The sequence below is a fragment of the Arachis hypogaea genome, chromosome 2, assembly GCF_003086295.3.
Source record: "Arachis hypogaea cultivar Tifrunner chromosome 2, arahy.Tifrunner.gnm2.J5K5, whole genome shotgun sequence".
NCBI classification, from domain to species: domain Eukaryota; kingdom Viridiplantae; phylum Streptophyta; class Magnoliopsida; order Fabales; family Fabaceae; genus Arachis; species Arachis hypogaea.
Genome location: NC_092037.1, coordinates 2,088,826 through 2,113,226, shown reverse-complemented (window position 1 = coordinate 2,113,226; position 24,401 = coordinate 2,088,826). Strand labels below are relative to the sequence as shown.

Here is a 24,401-nt window from a genome sequence, read left to right as displayed (position 1 = left end):
ACAATTACTCATTTGCCGTTGCACCTACATTCTAGAAGTTATCATTAGTTACGGTTCTATTTAGTTGATATATAGAATGAGACATAAATATAAAGATATAGACACTAAAAATATAAATATAAAATATTTGTATCTATATATTGTGTTTGATAAAAATAATGAATAAAACATATAAATATTTAAAAAAGATTGAATTATCCTTCCTTCTAAAAAAATTTGAAAAGATAGGAGGACAAATTTTAAAAATTTAAAAATTAAATAAAAATAAAAAAATAAAAAATTAATGTTTTACAAATTGTGTCTTAGTTTCTCACTAAATTAGAAGTACACAAATTTAATATTTCTGAATTTATTTATATCCTCCCGTATTTTTTTAAAATTTGTGTCTCACCAAACCAAATAACAAACATATATCACCATATTCATATCTCATCATCAACTAAACACTGCCTACCTTAACACACACATAGTCCAGTGAGACAGGTCATCAATTTTCTTTCAAGAATAATTAAAAGGACCATTATATGGTGGCTCCTAATCCTATATTAGCATGGCTATAAGTTGATCATAAAACACAGTTACAAACACGTGGTATATATGTCAACAATTAAAAGCTACATAGAATACAGAGTGAAGTCAACACAAAAAAAAAAAAGGATGCACTATGATGTTTTATACTCTTTTAGTATGTCTGTGTTTTTTCTCTCTGAAAGTGAGTAAAGGACCTAGTAAAAAATGTAAAAGGCTAAACTTCAAATTTTATTATCAAATTAACAATAGAAAAAGTGTTGCGAATATCTGTGACTTATTGCCTTCAGTTCTTTAATTTTTTTAATTATTAATAGATGTACAATAATAGGTATTACACTCATTGATATATTAACGGTACAAAAAAACACTTAATTCATGAATGAAACTTTAAATTTTAATAAGAGGAGCTAAGTCTGGTAGTACATGAATATAACAAATACAAATAAACCTTTAAAAAAAATACAAATATGAAAACATGTTCTTCAAGATCTATTGAAATGGCCCATGTATCTATCTATCGTTTTTGAAAGTTAAAGAGCTTGATTGCAACAGCAAAAATGAGCGCAAATAACACCGCAAAGCCAGAAACCATAATTGCACAAACTCCTATGATATCATGCTTGAAACCATAATAAAGTCGTATGAAGTCTTGCACTGAAATTGGTTCTGATTCCATTACATGAGTTATGTCTCCAAATTGTGATGCAACCAATCCATATAAGGTCCATGACACAGGACATACCCAACAGTACCACTTCCACCACACTGGCATCCTCTGAAATAAAATAATAAAAACAAAAACAAGTATCATTATACACATGAATACATGATTGCATTCATTTATATATAGATTGATAAGATACTCTGTTTTAGGAGTTATTTGTCATGGTACAAACATTTTAGAGTTTGTGATATCTGTTTGCTTTTAATATTAAGTTAGTAGTGATAAAATAAGACTTGTAACTCGATTATGATAACAAAAATAACCATTAATTATCATAGACTTAGGATTCAGAGTTTAGATTTTTTTTATTAAATTTTTTTTGTTTTGTCTTAAATCTTAGACAACACGTTAAATATTCTGTAAAATTAGATTTTTAATTCTTTATTTCTATTTTTTTGGTATGAAGAATAGATTCTATTTTATTCTTAATTTTTTTTTTCATTTTAGAAGAATTAAAGTAACAAGAGTAGAATTTAAAACTTTTTTAGTGATATAAGTTTTGATATTATATTATAAAATTATTTATTTCAAAAGTTTAAGTAAATAAATAAAAGTTACAATAATGATTATATCTCTAATGAATAGAAACAATTTAGTGCATTACCAATATTACTTTGGCATTTTTTATTAAAACGATATTTAATAATTTTATAACGATTTAAAAAAAGAATTAATTAATTAATCCATTGGGATATTAGAAATACTTACTGTACGAGGAATGACAAATCCTGAAAAGACGTTCCATATTCCATAAAAAGCAGCAGCCAGAATGGAACCAATATGGTGGTTTGGTGTTGCTGCCACAGCCATCATTCCATAGAAGGTGAAGTAGCAAAATGTGAAATACATAAAAAATATATACCAAAAGAGTTTCTTCACATTCCACTCGAATCCAATCATGGCATATACTATCACACCGTATGTTACGGCTTGGGCAAAAATATAAGGTAGTTCTATCATCACCTGTGACAAAATGGAATATAATCACATACACATTGATTATTATTATTAGATAACTGTTAACAGAGACGCATAATAATTCATTTAAAGTTTTGGTACATACTACTTCACTCTTCATTTTAAAGTTCTAGATAAAAAATAAGTGTCTTTTCTTGGTATTTTTATAAAACTTTAGGGTATGAGTAAAGTTTAGTAATGAATAAAGTAGGGTAAGGTTTGTACTTTATCTTAACTCTATTTGTAGATTGAAAATTTTTTTAAATTTAATCCTACTCTATTTTCAGGGTGAGAATCTCTCAATTCTAATTTTATCTACAAAGGTGGAGTTAGATGAAATATTAGAGAAGAGTAAAAAATATTTACTCAATAAAATAAGATTAAAATAAATTTTTAAAAAAGACTAAATTAAAATTTACATATAATTTACATGTAAAAAAATTAAAATTAGGAGAGTCATTGTCCTCCTTTTTCCATTATGTACCTCCACCGTTGCTTATCTGTATTTTAAAGTTCTCAATTCTATTTGTAGAAAAATAAAAAAATTTTAGACAAATATAAAATTTAATCATTCTATATTTTATACATATTAATAAAATAAAAGAACTAAAATCAAATTAAAATTTAAAACAATAAAATTTAAAAAAAATTTAACATAAAATTATAAATACTATGATCATCAAACTTTTAATAAAATTAAAATAACACAAACAAAAATAAATATCTTATTACTCTTTTTCTAATTCCAAATTCTTACATTACTCTTTAGATAATAAACTTACTAAATTAGTAATTTAAATATTTAGTTTAGTGGTTAATTTGAGCTTTTATAAGACTCCGACCTTACCCACAAGTAAAGGCTATCCGTATTCCATCATATCCAATCGAATTGAGTAAGATTAGGTACTCGTAGGTAGAATACATATTACTAGCCTTGGTATAAGTGCCCATTAGTTATTTCTAACTAAAAGTCAATCACGTCTCACTAATTTTAAATTTTTAAATTATTCTTAAAATACATAATATTAAAAGATAATTGATGAGTTTGAAAACTCAAATTTATTTTGATGATGAAAAAATATTATTAAAATAAATAATTATAAAATTATTAATTTAATTTTCATTTAACATATGTTAATTAATAATTTGGTGATACAGGTTTTTTTATTGGGCCGAATATATAAGTAGAATTATTGCAAGCCCAATATGCTTAAAACCAATTAGCTTTGTTTAATGTTTCCTATATTAAGTGGCTGAAGCAATTTATAATTATTTGGGACAGAATTCAAACATTATTATAAGCCCAAAATTGTTTTGCATATTTGGTCTGAAATTAAGAAGAAATTGGACTAGAATGAATTTTATTGCTACAAGCCCATAATTATTGCTCCAATGCTTGATCTGAAACCTATTGTGAAAGGAAGCAAAAATTGCTTCATGCCTCCAACGGATCTCATTCCTTCCTTTGGGATGGATTTCAAAATTTAATTTGCTAGCATTGGAAACATGAGAGAGATTGTCATTGATATGATTGATGGCATTGAAAGCTACACGCTACTCAGGGAAGTAAAAGCAGCTCTTTAATTAATTTGCTTATTTCATTTAATTACTTTTCTTCCAATTGTTTCTTCTCTCTCATTCTTTCTTTCTTTTCTTTCGGACATTACCCAACAAACCATGGAAGCTACATTGAGCTATCGAAAAAAAAAAAAGGAAAGGCACGCCAAAAGACCATCACAATGATGGCAAGAAAAAGAAAACAAAAAGTATGTTGTGGCTAAGATTCTCATTCACTTATGGTAAGATGTTGTGATGAGATCTTGACTTCTCCATACCAAAAATGGTTGAAGGAGATTCGGCCAGCAAGGAAAAGATCCCTTGAGGGATGGCTTGTCTCTGATTCTGCTCAACCACCACAGGAAGTAGTTAGGGTGGCTACGTGATGGAAGAGGCAGAGATTAGAGCAGATGAAGCCATCATCATCATGAAGCATCAATGGCCAAAAATTCATCTTAGAGAGCAAGCCAAGGATGGAGCGCTCGAATTGATGAAGATTGATGACCAATGAAGGACTAGAGGTAATTGCATGTTGGTTATTGCATGGTTATCTCTTCTCTCTCTCTCTGGCCGAACTGATTTTGTTCTTGGAGAAGAAGAAGTTGGCTTGGTTTTTGGCTTCAAGTGTGGAGGCTTCCCTCTTCTATAAAAAAAAGGGGAGAACAGCCACAGTTTGAAGCAAGGAGACAGTGTGAGAGTGCAAGGGACAGGGTTCTCAGAGCTACCTGAGCTAACAGTTTTCTTCTCTTTCAATGTATTCTATTTTGTAATTTTTCTGTTTAAATTTTGTCATGTCTTAAGTCTCATGAAAAAAGACAAACAGTGAGGTTTGTATGAAAAAGTCATAAAGCAGAAAAAGGCAGATTGCAAAATTAAAATAAAAAGCCATAGATGTCCTTAGAGTTCCTTTGTTCATCTATGTTGTGTTTCATGATTCTGTGGGAATCCCCTTGTAAGTTGGGTTAGCACTTTACAGTCTGTAATCAAGAAGATTATAGTGAAATTACATTATTGTTGTGATGGAGACTGGATGTAGGCTGCACTGCACTTAACAGCTGAACCAGGATATACTTGGGTGTAACTTTCTCTCTTCTCTACTCTATTTCTGTTTCTACTGCACAGGAGCTAAAACTGAAAAATATCTCGTGCCAAGTGACGAGACAAAAATAAAAGTCTCGTGGCTAGGGACGAGACAAAAATAAAAAAATCTCCTGAAGTCATTTTAAAAATCAACAAGCATCACTGAGTGAAAAAGGGGTCTAAAATTCAACCCCCTTCTCTTAGCCACTGAAAACCATCAATAATTATTGATATGAAATTATTTTCACATGAAAATAATACTTAAAAATTATTAAATTATTAAATTGTAATTCAGTTAAATATCTCAAGTTAATTAATAATTTCATTCTTTAAATAAAGATAATATTATATAAATAATCACCTTATTATCAAATTATAACAATTAAATACACAAAATATATTATTAACTAAATAAAAATCAGTCATATTAAATGTACATAAAAAAAATCATCCATATAAAGTATATATTTATATATGGAATATACACTAAAAATATATAAAATAAAAAAATATAAAAAAATCTCTAAAATTAAGAGAATTTTTTATAAATTTAATTTTAATGTACTAACCATATAAAAAAATATATATTATCATCTAATTAAATTTATATGTTTAAATAATTTTTTAAATCACAATTTTAAAAACTAATTATTTTTATTAATACGACAATACAACATTAAATGTTCATGTAAATCTTTTACGTAATGTATGAAAATTAAGTTTTATATACATACATATCATAAAAATTCTAAGTATATTCTCTTAAAAAATGTGAATAATATTACCTGTGCAATTGCATAAGGTAAAGCAGAATACATTCTAGCAGCTCGCTCTTTATAAAAGACAACTCTTTCAATTGCTACTACTGGTTGTACAGAGGCTGAATTCTGAATTCCTATGAACAAAACAGCAACACCCATGGCATTGAAAATATCTTGGCTGCTTGAACTACAAGTCACCAAATAAATGAAATTAGTGTCTAATTAATAATATTTTTTTAGAAAAAAATAATAATAAAATTAACAAAAATACTATTTGCAATCAAAATTAGTCTAATATATTTTGTATTTCAATATAAAATCTATATTAATAACTGATTTTAGTGTATATCTAATATAATTATAAAATTCAAGTACTAAGATTTAATATTTGTTTGCATTTGACTTACTATTTGTCTCCAAGTTTCCAAAATATTGTCCCAAAGATCAAGGATACGAGCACGGTGGCAAAAAATCGAACCGCGGTATACAGTGGATTGCGCCAATACGACCAATGTTGTTTCCATAAGCAAGCTAGGCATTGAACCAGAAACGGTTGCGAATATTGAGTTTGAAAATATAGATCCTTTGAAGCAGGGGCAGGGTTTCCCAATTCTGCTATGAGGTTCTTATTCCTCCTGAATCATCAACAATAATGTATAATAATAATGCTAAGCATTTTTCATAATCTTGATCCTTTGTTTATTATGAAAAAAAAAGAAGCTCATGCTTACCTGTACAAATCAGAATTTTTGTATATCTCATGAAAATCAACACCTAGATTTAGTTCTTGTGCTGGAGTTGTAACTTCTAACATCCAAGTTGATGGGTTATAACCATCTTTGATTTTACTAACACCATCAATGCTCTAGACAATAGAAATATTAGAAAAATAGATGTTTTTAGAATCAAGAATTGTGCACATAATTAATTCTAAAATATTAGTGAATTTAAGTTGCATCATCACACCTCAAAATAATTGATCAATTGCCTCGAACGATGACCCAACGGTCCAACATAGATTTCTTGTCCTCCACGCTTCAATAAAAATAACTAACATGACGGGTAAAATAATTATATCAAACTTTAAATACATACACTTATCAAAGATATCGTCATATAAAAATAATAATAGAGAGTTTAATATAATATATTTAACTAAAATACTTAATATAACATGTATTTGCATCTTATCTATCATTTTTGCATAAAAATATCTTTATGCCAGCAATCTCTGTATAAATATATTATATACACCTCATCGAAAGCTTCAAATATGTCGATGCTTGGTTGATGGATGGTGCAAACAACTGTTCTTCCGGTGTCAACTGTATTCCTAACCGTCCTCATAACAATGGCGGCGGCTCTAGCATCTAAACCGGAAGTAGGCTCATCCATGAAAATTATGGATGGATTAGCCACTAATTCAACCGCTATAGTTAATCTCTTGCGTTGTTCAGTTGAGAGTCCACTTACACCAGCCAATCCAACTAGCGAGTTCCTCAACAAGTTCAATTCCACAAGCTCCATGACTTCCTCAATAAACATCTAGAACCATTTGATAGATAAAAAAGTACAACCCATCAATCTCTAATTTCACAACGTCCATTTGTCATAATTTGTAAAGTTACTTAAACTTTGATTTTTTTTTAACAAAAAGATATTAATTAAGTAAAAAAAAAACATAGCATTAATAGTTAAAATAATTCCTAAAGTATTAAGCATACATCAATTTGGTCATCTAAAGTTCAAATGTCTTAAACTGATTCTTAGAAAATATATCTATGAATTAGATAATGACACATGTCATCATTATTTTGCTACACATTATCTAATTAGTAGAAAAAACTAATTTGATTTACTTTGTATTTGAAGCATTTGATTTTTGGTACAGAGACAGAGATTGAAAAACTGATATTGAGAGACGGAAATTTAGAGACAGAGACGAAAATAAATTTCAGTATTTTGTTTGGTGTAAAGTAGGACACAGAAATTGAAACAAAAATTAAACTCTAATTTAATTTGTACAAAAGGTAAAATTGGAATTAATTAATTGAAATGAGGATATTTTAGGTATAAAATATTATTAAAGTTTCGGTATTCATCTCTAAAAATTTCAGTCCCTTATGTCCCTACTTTTTGGAGATACTGAAATACTAAAATTTTGGGTACAGAGAAAAAAATTTTAGTACCAATCTTTAAGCCAACAAACATAATATTGAGTTTTAGTTTCTCAATCTCTGTCCTAATACCTCAAAACAAAAGTTACCTTGTTAACTCAAAAATCGTATAAGTGCATACCTTTCTTGTATTGGAATCAACTTGTATGGGTAAACGAAGTCATGCTGAATAAAGTAAGGATTCATAGACAGTAACATGAGGAGAATGGATATCAGTTTGCTCACAATAACCTGAAATTCTAGCAAATGTTTCTTGCTTCTTAGAATATCCTGAAATTTTTATGCTTCCGTCGATATATCCACTGGTTTTCCGACCGGCAAGAACATCCATCAAAGTAGTTTTTCCTGCTTCACTTACACCCATCAAAGCTGTGAGTACACCAGGCCTAAATGCACCACTAACACCTTTTAGAAGCACTAACCTATCTTCTACCACACCTTGATTCTTCATTTCCTGCCAATTAAAATTTGAAGACTTTGGGTTATTTTTTGAACTAGAGTACTGAAAACAACTTGTAATCAAAAGCTTATTCAAGATTACTGTGATTGAAAAAAAATAGGGAGATTATATTTTTTTAGGAGCAAATTGTCAAAACATTGTGATTTTATTTTTAGAGGACTAATTAATTTAATTGGTGGTGTAGTACAAAACAAAACAAAAATTTATTGTTTGATCCAATACAATATTAACCAAACTTGCCTTAACAACATTGTTTAGAAGCCAATTTTTAAATACAAATTTGAAAGTCACTTATTACCTGAGGCATATCAACGGAGTATACAATTTGGTCAAAGGTAATAGAATGTGGCTCAAAAGGAAGAACCATGCCTTTTTTCTTCCCATTATTGCTGCTATTGCTTGAAGTACTAACTCTTGTTGAACTTTCTACAAGGCGATTCAAAAGTTTGTCAACATTTAAAGGCTAAAATTTGTACATATGAATAATTTTAATGTAAAATACAAAAATATTTAATTATTTTCATATTTTATATTATTATGATGGTAATATAAAATGTTGATAATGTTTTATAACAAAATATTTTTAAATAATTATCAAAAGATAAAATATTTCTGATATTTTATAAAAATAATATTATTTTAATTATAAAAAGATAAAAATGTTATTGACGTTTTGTAAAAATTAATAACAATGTATAGCACATAGTTTAGGTCATTTTTTAAAATTTCACCACTTGTAATTTAACATATAACTACATCCGTATCATTTTAGAGCTTTAATAATGTAGTAATAAGTAATTCTTTTCATGGTTATCCTAGCTAATTATTTTCAAATAACTAAAAAAAAGGCCTTCTATCAAGACAATAGAGTTCTTTTAAAATTATATAATTTGATTAATTTCAATTATTTATTAATTAATATGCATGTTAAACCATAAAAAAAAACCTTTTTGTGGACAAAGGGATTAATTTAAATAATGTAGATACCTATGCGTGGTAATTGAACTTCTTGAGCTATGCCATTACTTGTTTTGCCTTCAGATTCATCAATTATTGTTGCTTGTTGCTTCTCAAATGCTGCTCCAAAAGAAAAAACATATACATGACTACATGTTAATAAAAGTATCACTCTAATTAAGAATTTTAAATAAACAAACGATAATATTAGAGAGATAATAATATAATGTTATTTATAATTTTATATATGTATAATATTTATAATTATATATGTATTATATAATTATTTTAGTATTAATTAAAAAATATAAAATAAAATAAATTTAATTTATTTTAAACTAATTTTCTATTATCTCTCAAAAATTTTTAAAAAGAAATTAAGGATTTAGATACTCACAATTGAGATACGTAAGAGCCAGGGTGTATACAATGTTAAAAATGAATGTAAATCAAATTAATGCCCCAACTCCAATCCAATACCAATAAGCTTTTGTGAAGAATCCACGAGCCTCTAGTGATCGAACTCCAAGTGTCTTGTTTGAGTTTGGGGTGAACTATATATAATTGAAGAGCAAATGATGATGAATTAGGCATCAAATTAAATTCATTTCTAAACTAATAGTATTATTAGTTATAGTTTACGGTTTAATTATTTTGGTGGTTCTCATAATTTTATTAAATTTTTAATTAGATTTATATGTATATTTTTTAATTAAATTTTTGTATAATATCAAATTTTATAATTAAATATATGTTGTCATAAAAATATTGGAATTAACTGACTATTTAATTAAATAAAATAGAATATTTATTTAAGTATTAGACATATTTATTTTGTTTAATATAATATTTTGTTAATTTTAATATTCTTATCATAGTAAAAATTTAATTATAAAATTTGATATAATATAAAAATTTAATTAAAAAATATAAAAAATTTAATTAAAAATTCAATAAAATTATAAAGATTAACAAAATAATTAAACTATAGTAGTTCAAGAAGAAATTACCATCACCTTGTTCCAACTATCCCCAAGGAATTCATTAACCATTATAGCATTTTGAGCATACATCATTGGTGAAATCCAAAAACCCCAAATCCACCCGTCATTGATGTCCTCTATTACATTACTCAAACAAATGAAAGAATCATCAGTATCAAATTGAACTTACGATACCATTCAATACAGAATGAATATGGGAACACACTTATTTTAAAATTTTGTTAAAAACGAACGGGTGCATGACATATATTTGACATGAATATAAGTAAAATATGATAAATTATAGTTGTTTAAAATAATTATAATAGTACTTATATATCTTGATATGTCAAATAATTCCCCATGTTAAAAATAAATATTAATGATAAATATTACTTTTAAGCCTGTTCCAAAAGTATATATAAGTAAAAGTTTATGCTCAAATGAAATAAATTAGTGCAATATTCTTTCAATTAGGTATATTTAAATATTTTACTCAATTAAGTTATTATGATTTTAAGATTCAATTTTTTTATTTATACTTTTACAATATAATAATATCCCCATACTTGTACCCTACTTTTTTTTCCAAAGGAATAATTCATGTGCCTAATTAATATAAATAGTATAAGTATATGAAACAAATTTTTAATCCGTTAATATTAGTAAGTTGTCTTTTTAACTCTCATGATTGTAGTAATTTAGGATTTAAAATTTAAGATTTATAATTTAAGATAAAAATATAAGAATTTAATTTTAATGTATTAATATAGTCATCTAATTATATATATATTTTTCTGATTATTCAAGCAGTTAATATAAAAAAAATTATTTATTAATATAATGTTATGAATACATGTGTAAAATTATTTTAGAATAAAAATATCAAAATTAAATTCAAAAAATAATGTTAAAATGTTAGTAAATATGTAAAACTAAACTTACTTCTTGAAAGAACAAAGCCTCCCAATACAAAAAAAGCAAGAAGTGCCACTGATCCGAATGTGTTAGCAACGATCAGATTCCTGCCTATTGCGGCGATTGCTCGGAATAAACTAGAAGCCATTTGGCTTGTCAGAAATAGCACCAGGTATTGCTTCAAGAATCTGCATAAACAACATAATGAAGCCTCATCACACCATAAGGTACACTACACTATAGCTACAAAGCAAATAAGAACAAAAAAAAGTGTTTGTAACCAGAGACAAGGAAAGAGAGAAAAAGTTAGATAAAATATGTGCAAATACAAAAATATTTATCTTTTTGTTTCGCTAAATTAGTAAATTACTATCAGACTACTACTTTTATCCAATATTCATCCACACGTGGCAGAGTTAGATTAAATTTCAGAAAGAATAAAAAATAATGTCATAACAAAACAAATTAAAATTAAAATTCTAAAAAGATTATACTAATATATATATATATATATATATATATATATATATATATATATATATAAAAGAAGTTTGGGAGGTCATTGTCTCCTTCTCTATGAGTCGGATCCTTTCTGAAAGCTCCACTTTTTGATTCACAATGTTCCAATAAAAATAATAGGAGATTTTTTTATGAAGAGTAAAATTGAGTGAAGAATGAATATTTTTTTTTAAATTTAAAAAAGTATGTTATTATATATGATAAATATTTTTTGGTAAATTCTTTTATTAAAAAATATAATTTTTATTAAAAGTTTATTTTTTACCGTAGTATTATCTAAGTAATTAATAAGAGAGTCACTTAGATAAAGATGGCAAAAACATCATTTTTTAAAGATGTTTTTTAAAAATTAAAATTTAATACATATAATCAATTAAATTGTATTATTTTTATTAAAATTAAACCGAACAAATCAGTTTAACAAAAAAATTAATAACTTAAATTTTGAACCGGTAAAAATTAATATTTTTTATAAAAAATTATTACAATATCCATATTATAAAACACGACTAAAATATCGATCCCTATATATATATATTACTTTTGAAAATTTTAAATTCTAACCCTATAATGATAGAGAAAAAAAGGGCTAGAATTTAAGATTTTCAAAATTAATATATATAATAAGAGTATTTTAGTTATTTATATAATAAAAGTATTATAGTTATTTTTTATAAAAAATAATATTAATTTAGATGAATTCAAAATTTAATTTACTATTTTTCGATCAAATTTATTTGTCTTACCTAATTTTAACAAAAATAATATAATTTAAATAATTATATATATTAAATTTTAATTATTAAAAATATCTAAAAAAAAATTATTTTATGAGTCTTTATGGAAAATCCCCAATTAATAATGCCTACTTTGTTGATAGTTTTTTACCTACAAACATTTGGATCATATCCAATGACATAATATGTGAGAATTATCCAATCAGCAACTTCCAAAAGTGAAAGTGGGATCTTAAGGATCCAATTAGGTATAGCACATGCCCATGGAGGGTAGAATAGATTATCCCGTTGCTTGTAGTACACAGGAAGCTTCGCAATGGTCATTGAAATCTCAGCCATTCCATTGAACATAATCATTACTACTGACAAAAATAGAGCACCGGAATAAACAATTCCATCATAAACTGATTCTCGATGCATCTTAGTTCGTAGGAAAAGTGTCATTTCAATTATGGCAACGAGAGTAAGCTGCCAAAAAAAAAAAAGAAGAAAGAGTTAACATGAATGCCAAATAATCATATATACAATCAAAACTTAAATAAGTTTTAGTTATATAAAATTAGTCAATTTTATTTTGGTCCTAATAAATTTTTTATTATTTTAATCCTTGTAATAAGTTAAATACTTATACGATAGATCAAATGCTAGTGTGCAACATATTCATTGCTATTATAATAAGATGAGACATATTACAATCTTTTGTTAAATTATATTTATGGTAACAAATTTATATAATGTTGTCAAAAGAATTTAATATTAGATGCACTGTTAGTGAAAAATAAAATTGCATATGTATTTAATTACGTAATGTTATATTGACATCATTTAAAAAAACGAATATAACAACTAAATAAAATATTTTATAAATCGCTAAAACAGCCACAAAACTAACATAGTGCAGCGATTTCACAAAACGCTGCTAAGCTATTTGCCACCTCTCTCATAGTGTATAGTAAAACCAAACATTTTAACATTTAAAAGAAGAAAAGAAAAGTGAAGTCCTAAGTATTGATTCATTCATATAAAGTAAATAGAAGTGATCACCTGGAATAACTTGAAGATGTAAACAAAAGAGTTCCTTTTCATAAGCAAATACTCTCTTGAAAAATTAGCCTTTAACAACTCCTTCTTGCTGATGCCATACTTGTTAGTTGTCAATGCAGCTGGGTGATTCAAAGACTTGTCAAATGGAGTTGCAAGCTCATCCCCCATTCTTCTACCCACGTGGAACGACTGAAACGCTTCCACGAATTCAGTAATGGTTATAAATCTGTAAGGTTGTTCTTTGCGTGCCCAATATTGTTCTTGATCTTTTTTAGAAGTTACCTATAACAAATGATATATAACTTAGATATATAAAGACTTTTTGGTAATTATTTCATAATTTAGAAATAATAGATAAAATTTTAAGATCTAATTTACTCAAAATAGACTAAATCTCTAGAGTAGTTATTGAGATTCACACTATATACTGATTTATTAGTCTTTGAGAAACCAATTGTATTATTAATATTGTCTCTAAAATTGATTTTCGGAGGATCTCGCTAGGAAGACAATGGACTATTTGTACAATGTGTACAATGGTTATTGAGTTATAAAATAAACATCTCCTATACTATCTAGAATAATCATTCAAATACTAGGGATAATAAACATCTTCTCAAAAAATTAAACTGGGTTTGGGGTTCACCAATGATCAAACTCTTGACCATTCAGATCTAGCGCTCTAATACCATATCATGATACCGCTCATCTCAAAAGTTTCAGCGGATGGAAAAAGGTAACATTAATGATTATATCTCTAATACTCCATAAACCTCCATTATGCACATGGTATAAATATTCATGGACTCCTCATACTTTCCTTTTCGGTTATTATAGGAGTCCTTCTACCTCTTTTCGACAGTGACTAAGCAAATTGAGTGAGGCAAAGCACTCCAATGCCATGCTAGATACTGGTAAAGCAAGGTAGTTTGTTTTCAGCGTCTACGAAAGTAGAAGCAACACTATTTTATAAATGCGAAAACTGTTCTAGATGCCAACATATATCATTATTGGACATTGGACGTCAAAAACAAACAACATTATTTCACTAGTGTCCAGCGTAGTATTAGTGTACCAATTTATCACTCGGTTCGTTGAGGAGTTGACGAACCACTATACTACCCATAAATCAATCTCAAGGACGATAATACTACAATAGAAACTTTAGAAATTAAATCGACGCAGCATTTTTTTATTATGAAAGATATAAATGCCAAATATTGGGTTAATTATTCGATAAAAGTAACCAAAATAGATAATTCATTTGACTTACCTCTTGAAGGAAATCAGCAACAGCTTTTCTCTCAGGGCATTTAAAACCCACGTACTCAAAAAAATCAAGAACATGTTCACGGGGTCCTTGGTAGACAATTTCACCATCAGAGATTAAAACAATGTCATCGAAAAGTTCGTAAGTCTCTGGTGCCGGTTGTAGCAAAGAGATCAACGCAGTTCCGTTAAGAATGTGAACATACTGCTTTAAAGAGTTCACAATCTGAAAAGTTGTGGAACTATCCAAACCAGTTGAGATTTCATCCATGAACAGAGCATTTGTTGGTCCAACTAGCATTTCTCCCGTTGTAACTCGTTTTCGTTGTCCTCCCGATATACCGCGCAACATCTCGTTCCCTACAATTGTATCGGCACAAATATCCAAACCCAAAATCTGCATTCATAACCTTGTAGTTAACACTTTGTAGTATTGAATTGTAAAAATAATTGGTAACTAAAAATAACCAGAATGTGACCCATGCTATGCGCGGAGAGATTATTTAATTATATTATATAGTGTATTTTAATGAGTGTTATATTATTTAGAGATTGATTAGATAATATATAAATTAATATTAAATTTAAATTATTTAGATTAAAATTATTTTACAGAATATTTATTTAATAATTTGTATATAATTCTATATAATTATTCAATTAAAAATAATAAAATTAAAATATAGTTTATTAGTTTAAGAAATTAAATTCATTTATTTTTAAAAAAGACATGAGTCTTTTATATTAGAGTTGTATAAAATTATATTTTTATTTGTTATTTTTATTTAATATAAATTAAAATATAGTTTATTAGTTTAAAAATTTGAATTTATTTATTTTTAAAAATGACATAGACTTTTTATATTAGAGTTGTACAAAATTTAAATTTATTTTGGTTTAGAAAAATAAGTGAGAATAAAAAAATACCAAAAATAAAATATAAAATTCTAAATTAATTTTATAATCATGATATATTTGAATGTACTTAGTAAGAAAATATGTCAAATTTAAACATACTTAAAAGAGTAAGATAGATATATTATTAACATGCATAAATTGTAGAATTTTAATATTTAAAACTGAAATTTTTATAATTATTATTATGACACTTTTAATTTATTGCGTATTTATCGTATTTAATTAGTATCTTATGTTTTAATGAAAATAATAAATAAGAGTTTTTTCTTTTAATTTTTCTAAAAATATTTTGCTAAAAGATGATTGGTTGATTTCTAAATTTTGTCAAATCATCAAAATTGTTGATGTGGCATCGTTAGAAGAGAAACACATGACTTAAACTTATTCTATAAGAAGTTGGTATCAACTTTTATATAATAAAAATAGATTAACCAAAAATAATTGCATTAATTATTATAATAATTAATAAATGATAAATAAGATCGATTCTGATTTTTTTTAAATCTCTAATATTACTAAATTGTTAAAAAACACTAGTGTCAAAAATACATTATTTGTTATACACAACGGGATTGAAAACTTTATTTATATTTTTATTTTCAATTTTTTAGATTTTATTAAGATAAAAAAGGTAAAAAAATAAAATAAAATATTATTTACTTTTATTTTAGAATAGTAAAACAAAAACAATTTCACAAACAAACCAATCATCAATTTTTTTTAACTTTTCCTTCACAAAATTCTTTAATAAAAAGCGTGAAAAATGGAAATATAGAACCAGAGAAACACTTATTATTTATTACCTTTAGTACATAATCTGTTACCAAGCTTGCCTCGTGTCCTCCGGTTGCAGTTGCCTAGTTTATTAGAAGAACCAAATGCCAAGTATATGTTATATCCATTAATTTCATATAAAAATTTCTTTTTATGTAATAGATTCTTTCTTACCTTCATGTAAACATCAATATCAACATCAGGTTTAATCTTTGCTTCTTTCTCTCTTCTAGACAACTCAGATAGCAAGTCTATCAAATGTGGATCACAAAAAGTTACAACCAGTTATATTATATATATATATATATATATATATATATATATATATATATATATATATATATATATATATATATATATATATATTCACTAATTGTCTTCCGACAAATACAAAGATATTGAGAAATAAAAAATATATTTCGAGAATGACATAAAAAAAGAAAAAAATAAAATGTTTTTATTTTGAAATTAAATTTGTCCTTTTTTTATCCTAAAAATTGGAGATAATAAAATAAAAATAAAGACATATTTTTTAATTTTATTTTCGTTTTTATTTCTGTATTTTCTATTATTGCAAGACACTTAGTAAACATAAGTAGTTAAAGAATTAGTAGATACTTCAATGAAGATTTTATAACGTGAAAATTCTTTTTTTTTTTTAATTTTTGGATGATGAATTGTAAAATTAGATTTTATATATTATAGAAGTGTTATTTTTATTTAAAATGTGACTAAATAAATAAATTACACTTTTATATAAAACATCTTTATAAAAAAATGTTTTTGGTATTTTTTTGAGTAGCTCCTAAAAAATTAATGTGATGAAGAAACAAACAACGGGTTACAAATTAAAATTAACTAACCATAACGGGATCCAACTCCTTGGCACCTTGCTGAGAAAGTCAACGTTTCTCTAACAGTCATTTCTCCAATATGAACATCATGTTGACTAATATATGCAGCAGTTCTTTGAGGTACAAACTCATTCATTTCATGCCCATTATAACTCACTTTTCCAGATACCTTTAGACCAAATTTAATAATAGGCATCCAAAATTAGATGGGAAAAAATTAATCAAAATATTACTTTTCTTGTAACATGTGTAACTAAACCCTTTATAAAGGGTTTTGGTTTTGGAGCATTAGTGCTTAATAAAGAATTTAGTGCATACAATTACTAGGAAATTAAACCATGAATTGATTTCGACTATGTTATGTATACATTAAAATCAATCATTAAAGATATCACTAATATAAAATATATGTTAAAATATAAATACACATTAAAAATAAATTAAGTCACATATGTATTTATATATAAATACATTGATAATTAATTTTAATGACTAATTTTAGTATAGTATATAAATAGAATTTTTAAATTAATTTAAATAATTCAATTTATTTACTAGAAACAACAACTAGTTCTTGTCCAATTAGGTGGGACTACATGAAACCAACAATATTCATCTGAATTTATTAATCCCTTCTAAATAAATTAAATTTCTTAAAACTGAACATATATATATAGTACTTCTCCAACTATTCAATGCATGTATTGAAGAATAAAATGATAAGATACGTCTGGTCCCTATTTTTATGTTTTGTTTTTATTTTAATATTTTCTATTTTTAAAAATTTATAAAAAAAAAGTATAATTTTAATTTTTAAATTTTATTTTTTATAAAATTTTAAATATATACATAAATACAAACTAAACACAATCTTAATTTTTACCTTGAGACTTGGGTCAAGTTTTCCTGATAAAGCTAGAAGTAGAGTGGTTTTTCCAGAACTTGGAAGACCAAGAAGTAATGTCATCCTACGAGGTTTAATTATTCCACTAATATTTTTGGTGGATGTTACAATACTCCCCTTATGTTTGGAGTTTTGAAACTCCTTTATATTATTAATATTGTAATGTGTGTTGGCACAATTTTCTAATAGGTATTTTATTAATAGAGCTTTTATTATATATTGAAAACTTCATCAAATAATTAATGTCAACAATATTTTTTTTAAAAATTAATATTTAAAAAATTAACACTAACATAAAATTATATTTTTAAATAAAAACCATAAAATAATTATAAAATATTAATAGAATACGTTGCTTAATAAAACAAAAATTAAAAAAAAAAACGTTGCTTATAAATTATTTTTATAAATTAATAATTTAATCTCCCATCTTTACTTATTAAGCAACATTTTTTTAATTATTGTTTTATTAGTGTTAATTTTTTTATTGAAATAAAATAAAAAAATTATTGTTTTCATAACAATTTTTTTATTTTTATCTTTTAAGATTTATTTTGTTTTAAAATTTCATAAACTCATTACAGTCATATTGGTATATTTTTATTTTTATTAATTTAATTTTATTCACATAATTTAAAATTTTAAATTATAAAATCTTTAAATTAAAATTTAAATAAATATAATTTAATTAATAACTTAATTTAATTTAATAAAAATAAACGTATTCATATTATTATATTTATATGATTAATTATATTTATTTGATTTAAAAAAATAACTATTTAAAATCGTTAATTATAAATTAAAAAATTAATATACTCGTATTATTTTTAATACGATTATGTTTACAATGCTCCCTAATAGTTTGGTAAATCAACCGTATATAAAGTTTTTAATTATTTAATGAATCAATACTCTATATATTTTTATTTTTAAATTAGTTTTTTGCAGTTAAAATTTCCATTATTTTCTTTATATTTATTTTACCGCTTCTGCTTTAAATATTAAAATCCTTTATATTTATTTTACTCCATGGCTCTCTTTCTCAAATCTTACTTCTAATCAAATCTATCACTATCGTGATCGGTGTCTCGTTTAACGTTACATCTCCTTCATCATTTTTTATTATTCTATTCGGATATGTTTTTAAACTATCTTCAATTTTTGTCCCTATTTTAATTGTTCTGGTATTCTATTTTTGTTCCTATTTTAGTGTTTTAAATTAAAATTTAAAATTTTACTTTCTAACTCATTTAGTAATCTAATTCTAAAAGAACATCTTAATATTTAAACTTAATACTAAATAATATATTTGATTCTATTAATTAAATTTAAATTCACATTTTCGTGTTGTTTCTTTTATTTACCAAAGATAAAAAAATTCAAATTCAAATTTTTATTTTTTAATTTAATAAAACAACTTTAACTATTTAAAGAGTATTTTTATCATTTAAAATTATATGAAAGTACATTTTAGTCTTTTAAAATCAAATTTAAATTTTAACATTATAAATTTATTAAAGAATAAAGTACTGTTTTTGTTCCCAACATTTGGGATAAGTCTCAAAGTTATCCCTAATATTTAAATCGTTTTATTTAAGTATCTAACATTTTTTAAAAAACTGAAGTCAAACATATATTTTCGTATTAATTTTAAAAGACTAAAAGTTTTTTAAAATTAAAGTTATTTAATTTGAATTAAAAATTTAATTTAATTTTAAAAAGAATAAAAATAAAAAATTATATTTAAATTTAAAAAGATAAAATTATCTTTTTTAAAAATTAATTTAAAAATTATAAAATATTTATTTAAATATTAATAAAATGACAAAAATATCTCTTTGGTATTGATCGTTGTTTACATGCATCAAAAACTATAAATTTAAACAATAAAAATTATTTTAGGATTAAATTTGTTTAAATAAATTAGAAAATAAAATTTTAAATTTTAATTTATCAAATATTCTTATAAATAATTTTATAAAGACAAAAATGTCCTTATAAAAATTAACACTGACTTACAAGCTCAAACAACCAATCTAACAACAAATTATATAATTTTTGTCTAACCCTAATCTCACTTTAATTATCATTCATTTTTTATTTATATTTTTTTCTTTTATTTAAAAATCAAATTCTAATTTGAAATGATATCATTTAATAAAGAGTAAAGTATCATTTTTGTCCTCAACGTTTGGGGTAAGTCCTAAAATTGTTCCTAACATTTAAATCGTCTTATTGAGATAGAGACTAAGAGACAGAGACTCAGTATCATGTTTGTTGGTTCAGAGACTGGTACTAAAATTTCTGTCTCTATCCCTAAAATTTCAGTATTTCAGTACCTCCAAAAAGTAAGGACACAGCGGACTAAAATTTTTAAAGATGGAGATTGAAACTTTAATAATATTTTATACCTAAAATATTCTCATTTCAATTAATTAATTCCAATTTTACCCTTTGTACAAATTAAATTAGAGTTTCATTCTTGTTTTAATTTCTGTCTCCCACTTTGCACCAAACAGAATACTGAGATTTATTTCAATCTCTGTCTTTTAGTCTCTGTCTCTCAGTTTCAATCTTTTCGTCTCTATCTCTCCACCAAACGCTACCAAACATTTCAAAATTGGCTCAATGTTGTCCTGCTATTAGGGATTTGTCCCAACGTTTTCATCCTATTTACGTCCCTAACATTTTAAAATAGTCTCAATTTTGTCTCATCGTCAATTCTGTTAACAGATCCCTAACGACAGGACAACATGGAGCCAATTTTAAAATGTTAGATACTTAAATAAAACGATTTAAACATTAGGAATAACTTTGAGACTTATCCCAAATGTTAGGAACAAAAACAGTACTTTACTCTTTAATAAATTTATAATGTTAAAATTTAAATTTGATTTTAAAAGACTAAAATATACTTTCATATAATTTTAAATGATAAAAATACTCTTTAAATAGATAAAGTTGTTTTATTAAATTAAAAAATAAAAATTTGAATTTGAATTTTTTATCTTTGGTAAATAAAAGAAACAACACGAAAATGTGAATTTAAATTTAATTAATAGAATCAAATATATTATTTAGTATTAAGTTTAAATATTAAGATGTTCTTTTAGAATTAGATTACTAAATGAGTTAGAAAGTAAAATTTTAAATTTTAATTTAAAACACTAAAATAGGAACAAAAATAGAATACCAGAACAATTAAAATAGGGACAAAAATTGAAGATAGTTTAAAAACATATCCGAATAGAATAATAAAAAATGATGAAGGAGATGTAATGTTAAACGAGACACCGGTCACGATAGTGAACGGTAGTGATAGATTTGGTTAGAAGTGAGATTTGAGAAAGAGATCCATGGAGTAAAATAAATATAAAGGATTTTAATATTTAAAGCAGAAGCGGTAAAATAAATATAAAGAAAATAATAAAAATTTTAATTGCAAAAAGCTAATTTAAAAATAAAAACATATAGAGTATTGATTCATTAAATAATTAAAAACTTTATACACGGTTGATTTACCAAACTATTAGGGAGCATTGTAAACATAATCGTAATACGAGTATATTAATTTTTTAATTTATAATTAACACTTTTAAATAGTTATTTTTTAAAATCGAATAAATATAATTAATCATATAAATATAATAATATGAATACGTTTATTTTTATTAAATTAAATTAAGTTATTAATTAAATTATATTTATTTAAATTTTAATTTAAAGATTTTATAATTTAAAATTTTAAATTATGTGAATAAAATTAAATTAATAAAAATAAAAATATACCAGTATGACTGTAATGAGTTTATGAAATTTTAAAACAAAATAAATTTTAAAAGATAAAAATAAAAAAATTGTTATGGAAACAATAATTTTTTTTATTTTATTTCAATAAAAAAATTAACACTAATAAAACAATAATTAAAAAAATGTTGCTTAATAAGTAAAGATGGGAGATTAAATTATTAATTTATAAAAATAATTTTATAAGCAACGTTTTTTTTAATTTTTGTTTTATTAAGCAACGTATTCTATTAATATTTTATAATTATTTTATGGTTTTTATTTAAAAATATAATTTTATGTTAGTGTTAATTTTTTAAATATTAATTTTTAAAAAAAATATTGTTGACATTAATTATTTGATGAAGTTTTCAATATATAATAAAAGCTCTATTAATAAAATACCTATTAAAAAATTGTGCCAACACACATTACAATATTAATAATATAAAGGAGTTTCAAAACTCCAAACATGAGGGGAGTATTGTAACATCACCAACATTTTTGAGGATAGTCACTTGTTTCTTTTTGCTTGGGAGAATGTGGAAAAAAGTCAAAACATTCTACAACACACAAGTGATAATTATTAAAGATTAATGTGTGACTAATTTCTTGACATAAGAAACACTTAAGAAAATAATTAATTAAATAAAAAAACACAACATTAATTAATCTTCCTAACAAGTCTTACCTCAACTAGATTAGTAGCAAAGTTTATGAAAGTAGGCATAGCTCTACTCCCCACATAAGCTTCAGCCTCAACATTTAGGTGCTCAAATCGAACTTCAATTGTTGGAATGTCAATTCCAACTCTAAAATAAATAACATATATAACAAGCAAACAAAAATAATTATGAAAAAAGAAAAGACATGACAAAGGGAGAGAGGAAATAGTCAACAAAAAAAAAGGAGAAATAATAAAACATTATGAGATAATTACTTACTACATATGCAAATATCTTTTTATTTATCCATTCCATAATTTCTATTCCATGATAATCTATAATTCTTAGCATAAAAATCAGACCATATTCAGTATGAAGGTAAATGATAGAGAAAACTATAGATAAAGAAATAAGAAAAATTAACTAATAATTAAATATTTTTTTATTCTGATTAATATACATCTTTTTTGCATATTTTTTTATTTGTAATAATAAAAATTGTTGATAAAAGGTAAAAGAAGATAAAAATTTGTCTTTTAAATTATAAAAAAAGTATAGAAAATATACAAAAAATTGTGCAAATATTATTTCTAATAAATTAAGAGTAAAAAATAAGAATCATGATGAAAGAAAATGCAAAGAGGAAAAATAAAACTAATTTACACCTCCCATGCAAATTAATTTAGAGGACCAAATTGAATACATACCCAAAAGGAATTTGCACTTAACTCTCTTTACAATATTTCTATTATCCTTTCCAATTAGTGAAAACAGGGGAAATTGGAAAAATTGTATGCAATAGTTTCATGTCCTTAAAAGATTATTAGAACAAAAAAAAAAAGTAGAGATTTTGCAAAATTACCTATCAATTCTTTCTCGGAGCTTCAACAAGAACTTATCATTATCCTCTTCAGCAACCTTGATCAATCTATCTAGAAGCTTCTGCCTATCTTGGAAACCAAGTTCAGTGATGTCAATCTCATTAGCCACACCTCTAGATGTGGTTAATAACCCCTTTCTCAAACGATTATATGTTGGTAACTTCTCAAGTGAGGCCCATTTAAGAGCTTCTTCATCATCTTCTTCTCTTTCATTAGAGAAAACCTCTCTGGCTGTTCTGTTTCTCCAAAGTGTTGAACTTCTTGTTCTTGAAGTATTGCTTGCTCTGTATATATCACTTCCTTGCATTGATTAATTACTATATTATTCAAAGACAACAAACAATAAAGCTTGAAACTTTAGCTAAAACCTACCAAAACCCAGACGGCTTTTTTCATTATTCAAGGCCTAAAGGGAATTAAAATCAATTACAAAGTGTGCTTTGCTAAAAGAATGAGAACATTGATAGGTGTCTAGATTGAAGGTTCGATTAGAAACACTCCAATAATGTTATATTATAAACAAAGCTAAAAAAGTGTTAACTAACTGATGATGATCACTCTAACGTGTAATTGCATGACTTATTAATTTTTATGTTTCCAGTTACATGACGGTTGAGAAGAAAACAATTCAATTGTTGCCTAATTACTGTGTTGTGAGACCAATTTGGGATAATTAGTCGGTAAAAATGAATGTGAGTTAAATAGAAGAATTTATGAAATGGGTCATGTGAATTCTAAAGAATATTAAGAGTGCTTTTTAATTTTGATATTGAGTTTATAGTGGTGTTTTTTTTGGTAATGTTAGGAAGATAAAAAAAAGTCAGAATTTGTCTTATTTAATATTTATTAATTGTTACAATAATTAATAAATACTAAATAAGGCAAGTTCTAGCTAATTTTGACTAAATTTTTTTTGTTGCTAAATATTTTCGATTTTTTTAT

General features: G+C 24.9%; 1 pseudogene; it reads right to left on the bottom strand.

Annotated features, from left to right (window-relative positions):
- Positions 1-1,045: 1,045 nt before the first annotated feature.
- Positions 1,046-23,766, bottom strand: LOC112717865 (pleiotropic drug resistance protein 1-like; annotated as a pseudogene).
- Positions 23,767-24,401: the final 635 nt, after the last annotated feature.